Source organism: Galeopterus variegatus, unplaced genomic scaffold, assembly GCF_000696425.1.
Source record: "Galeopterus variegatus unplaced genomic scaffold, G_variegatus-3.0.2 Scaffold210, whole genome shotgun sequence".
In the NCBI taxonomy this organism is placed as follows: domain Eukaryota; kingdom Metazoa; phylum Chordata; class Mammalia; order Dermoptera; family Cynocephalidae; genus Galeopterus; species Galeopterus variegatus.
This window is the reverse complement of record NW_007726321.1, coordinates 294,777-300,011: the sequence shown is the minus strand read 5'-3', so window position 1 is coordinate 300,011 and position 5,235 is coordinate 294,777. Positions and strand designations below refer to the sequence as shown.

General features: G+C 49.6%; 1 long non-coding RNA gene across 1 annotated transcript in view; it reads left to right on the top strand.

The window, feature by feature from the left end:
• Positions 1-2,469, top strand: part of LOC103585019 — a 3,650-nt gene extending 1,181 nt beyond the window's left edge. Inside the window, exon 2 of the long non-coding RNA XR_550034.1 lies at positions 1,458-2,469. This is a non-coding gene — a long non-coding RNA (uncharacterized LOC103585019). The remainder of the gene's footprint in view (positions 1-1,457) is intronic.
• The last annotated feature ends 2,766 nt before the right edge of the window (positions 2,470-5,235 follow it).

The window sequence follows — 5,235 nt, the reverse complement described above, 5'->3', positions numbered from 1 at the left end:
TACCAGTCAGTAAAAAAAAAAAAAAAAAAAAAAAAAGATAAAAAGTCAGTTAACAGGGCCGGCCCGGTGGCGCACTGCTACAGTGCGCTGCTTGGGAGTGCGGCGGCGCTCCCGCCGAGGGTTCGGATCCCACATACAGACCGGCTGCTCACTGGCTGAGCGAGGTGCGGGTGCAACACCGAGGGTTGCGATCCCGTTACCAGTCAGTAAAAAAAAAAAAAAAAAGATAAAAAGTCAGTTAACAGACTCCACTGCACCTGCCCACCTCCAGGTCCAGCTGAACAAAGGTAGCCACTTTCAAATCTCTTCTATTTTCCTCCGTGTTGCCTAAATAACCTCCATGTATATATACACATACACACAATACATATATATTTTAAGTTTTTTTGGCTTTTTCATTTTTATTGTTTATATTTTTAAGTTTTAGATAACATCCAATGATTACTATTTTTTTTTTCCTTTTTGTCTTTTTTCGTGACCGGCAACGGATCGCAACCCTCAGTGTCGCATCCGTACCAGACCGGGAACGGCAACGGGATCGCAACCCTCGGTGTTGCACCCGCACCTCGCTCAGCCAGTGAGCAGCCGGTCTGTATGTGGGATCCGAACCCTCGGCGGGAGCGCCGCCGCACTCCCAAGCAGCGCACTGTAGCAGTGCGCCACCGGGCCGGCCCCCAATGATTACTATTAAGTAGGAATAAGGAGTTCTCTTCCATCTCCCATCCTCCCTACAGCAAAATCAATAGTCCTTGCTTTCATTATTATGATTCTGTAAATCATATTTGCAGTGAGCCCTGTAGGCACACCTGCCTGACAGTGCACATGTAGGCAGGGACACCCTTTTTACTGGAGAATCTTGGATGAACAGCCTCCCTAAGAGAGGGCTAGACATAGATCCCCACACTGACACCTTTAGCCCAGACTGTCCCAAAATGCAAACTACACCTACAAGTGTCAAAAATTAACTCATCTTATGGCCTCTCTGTGAAATAACTATGTGGAATAAATATTTCCCCCTATTTTCAGTTTTCTATCAAGTGGGTTTGGGGTTAGTGCCTTGTTAGGTCATGCTGGGGGTGAAACTTTAAACAGGGACTTTAAAATACACACCCACACGTTATTCTGATTAGTTTGATCATAAAGCGTTTCAAAGGGGATGTTGGTAGCTACAGGGAAAACGGAGCAGAGTTCAAAATGTCAAGGCTGAGTGCGCCAGTTGGGAGTGTGGCAGCGCTCCCGCCGAGGGTTCGGATCCCATGTGGAGACCAGTTCCGCTCACTGGCTGAGCGCGGTGCGGGTGCAACACCGAGGGTTGCGATCCCGTTGCCGGTCAGTAAAAAAGACAAAAAGGAAAAAAAAAAAACAACCTTATAAAACTTTCTGACTCTCTTGTGAACCCATTACAGTTGTCCATACTCCTAGTCTGTTCTCAGACCTTTATGGGTTCCCTCTTCCAGCAGGGCACAGTGCTCATGTCTCCAATGGTCACCCTCGAGTGCAGGACCCGCTCCATCATTTGCAGGGCCCAGTGCAGAATGACAACGCGGGCGCCCCGTACAAAGTAGGAAGAATTTCACGACAGCAGCAGCAGTGTGCTCAGCTGAGGGGGACGCTCCTGCACGGTGTGTCACGTTGATGAGGAGACTCAGAAGACATTCTGCCAGGACCCTTGTGGAGGCCTGCTCTGGTCTGTGTGCCTGGTCTTTACTCCTTTCTGTTGGAATGCTGGAGTATTTTCAGTACTCCACGAGCAGATCATTCCACTTCTGGATTCCTTTCAGAGCTGGAACCCCAGCTTGCCGTGGGCCGGGGCCTCAAGCAGTCACCCGACCTCTTTGCCCTCCTGCTTCCCACCTGGTCCCTTCTCCTGGGGGAATGTGACGAGGCACATGCCCAGCGGGACCACAGCCTTGACAAACGTCACTTGCGTCTATCCTCTCCACTGGCAGGGAGTGACAGAAGAAAGGATTTTATTTCTAGGTTTTTAATTCCTTATGTTTATTGTAATTCTTATATTTGGGGATTAGTCTTGGGCACACGCTATTGGGTGTGCGGCTGAGGCCGTTTCCTTGGGCGCCCTCCTGAGGAAGAGACGGCGGACTCTGAAATCCGGTCGAGGGAAGGCAAGCAAGCTGGCCATCTTAAAAGTGGGAGAAGCCAACAAACCCACCTTATTAGAGTCCCACGCATCCTTTGGAAGAAGAGCTATGTCTCTTGCAAGAAAGGGACTCAGGACTCCTGCCTCTGCGTGCGGTGGCCAGTCAAATGCTAGGTCCACCACATTCTAGATGGGAGACCTGGGCAAGTTGGTTTGCCCCCTGTGCCTGTGCCACTGCAGCTGTAAAATGGGGCCACCAATAGCACCGCCCCCTCAGATTGAACGAGGTGAGTCCTGCAAACTCACCAGCCCCTGCTGAGGGCCGCACAAGTGTTTTGTTCTTAAATACGATAAAATGGTTTTGAAGGGAAGGTGTTATGGGCTGAATTGTGTTTCCTCTTCACCCCCTGAGCAATTTATGTGTTGAGTCCTAACCCCCGGGACCTCAGAATGTGACCGTATGTGGAGATAGGGTCTTTAAAGAGATGATTAAAATGAGGTCGCTAGGGTGGGCCCTGATCCAATCTAACTGGTGTCCCTGTAAGGAGAGGAGATTAAGATACACACAGGGGACAACCATGTGAGGACACAGCGAGAAGATGCCGTCTACAAGCCAAGGGGAGGCCTCAGGAGAAACCAGCCCTGCCCACAGCTTGATCTTAGACTTCCAGCCTCCAGGACTGTAAGAAAATAAATTTCTATTGTTTAAGCCACCCACGCTGTGGCAGCCCTAGCAAATTAATATCAAAGCTATAACATATTGTATTCCCAAAATGCTTAGGAATAATGCCCAATTTATGCCTTTATTCAACATGCTTGGTCAGGGATTCCTGCGTGATATTTGAACTGCTCCGCGGTGACCCCGCGAGCCCACCCTTGCCATCACCTTCACCTCTGAACTCAGACCTGGGCCTGGCCATCATCATGCCACTGGCCTGTCATGGAAGGTTTATGGTTTCAACAGACAAGGCTTAAGGTCCTTCTAACTGTAAACCAGAAGGACCAGGACTGTGAGTCATAAGGTGTGGAGGGCACTGAACATTGATTGAGCATCTGCTGTGTGCTAGGTGCTGTACCAAGCTAGTTCCTTAGTATCCTGTTTAACCCCAAAGCCCGCCTGTTCGCAGCCAGATGACGAGCCTGGCTCAGTCCTCCTTTACAAATCTAATTTCAGACCCATGTGCTTTCAGCATCTGCCCTTTGACTCTCTCTTCTCCTTTCTTCCTTTGCCTTTTCTTCCTCGTTGCTCAAACCCTGGTCATTCCCCCGCTCTTGGTGTCTCCCGAGTCCTCCTGGTAACTTTCAGCTCTACTTCCTATCGCTCGCCCCTTCTCTTCCCTCTAACCCACTTCTCACGGCATGTTTCATGCTGTATTCCTGTTGCCTTCCTTCCTGGAGATCCTTCTGACCACCTCACCCCACATGCCCGCCCCAACTTAAACAGCAGGAATTCGATCCTGATCTGATGCTCCATTTCTGACTTCGAAGTGAAAGGAAATCTCAGAATTTCTTACTGAGCAGCAGCATAATTTAGGAACAAAAATTACAGTCACTGGAGCCAAATTGCCTGAGTTTAAAGACCACCTCTGCTGCTTACTTACTGTGTGACTTTGGACAAGATACTTAGCCTCTTTGCCTCAGTTTCCTCACCTGTAGGGTAGGGGAGGGACAGTTTGTCCCTCACAGATGATAAAGCCCTGTTGGAAAAATAGAATAGTTTGGTCAGGGCCCTCGCCTCGGGTCCAGCTGAGTGTGGTTCAGCATCTTTTGTAAGCAAATTGTGTGTGTATGTGTGTGTGTGTGTACTTAGTGCTCATGTGCTCCAGTGTATCTTTTTAGTTTTGTTGCTGTTCTTGGTGGGGGAGGGAGAGAGAGAGATAAAGAGACAGAGAGAGAGAAAGAGAGAGTTTAGTGAGGCAGGAGGGTGGGCGTCAGCCTCGGGCGTCTGCTTGGTGCAGCCATGCTTTCCAACCTATGGTTCCAAGGAACCTTTGGCCAGTTACCTAGCTCATAGACCGGCGTGAAGGGGTCTGGGGACCCAGCCTGGCATGTGAAGGGTTTGTGACCCAGTCTGTGAATGGGCTTCAGTGGTCTGTAGGCTCCAGACCCGGCCTTAGCTCAATGGTCGACCCAGTTGGCAGGATTACCAGCAGGTAAAAGAGCCCGACAACTAGCCTGATCACCTAGCTTTACAATTGGCATCACGAACAGGATTAAGAGAGCTAGACAAGTCCTTTGAAGGGTGCCCACCTTTGTCAACCCACAGTGCATACTGGTTATTACCGATCCCCAGAGAAGCTCTCACATGAGTGTGGCCACCTTTGAGGAGAAACAGAATGTACATTTGGTTAAATCAGTGAGTAAATACAGCTTCTTTTTTTTTTTTTTAAAAAGATGACCGGTAAGGGGATCTTAACCCCTGACTTGGTGTTGTCAGCACCAAGCTCACCCAGTGAGCTAACCGGCCATCCCTATATAGGATCCGAACCTGTGGCCTTGGTGTTAACAGCACCGCACTCTCCCGAGTGAGCCACAGGCCGGCCCCAATACAGCTTCTTTTGTAGCTTCCAGTTTTCCAAAACAGGGCCTCCAAACACACCGTCATTTACTGTATGCACGTGGCTGGGAGCATCGCCACCTGGGGCCACGGCTCGCATTACCTTGGCGGCTTTCTGCCGGAGCCACTCGCTGCGGAAAGTATTCCCCGCGTCAGGGGACACAACTCATCTGCTTTCAAACTCACGCCTGTTTCCCTGCGCCTCAGCACTCCTGGGTAAATATATCTGGGGCTTGATTCACGTTGCTGGGTAAACATAAACTGGACTGCCCCTGCCTCCTGGTCACGGTCACTGAATTTGTTGCTAAAAAACGAGCAGATCCCTTTCCAGGGATTGGAAAAGCACAATTGTGAAATTAGCCCCAGAACGGGATTTTTTTTTTTTTTTTTTAAGATGACCGGTAAGGGGATCTCAACCCTTGACTTGGTGTTGTCAGCACCATGCTCACCCAGTGAGCTAACCGGCCATCCCTATGTGGGATCCGAACCCTTGGCCTTGGTGTTATCAGCACCGCACTCTCCCGAGTGAGCCACAGGGCCGGCCCTGGATTTTTTTTTTTTTTTTTTTTTTTTTTTTTGA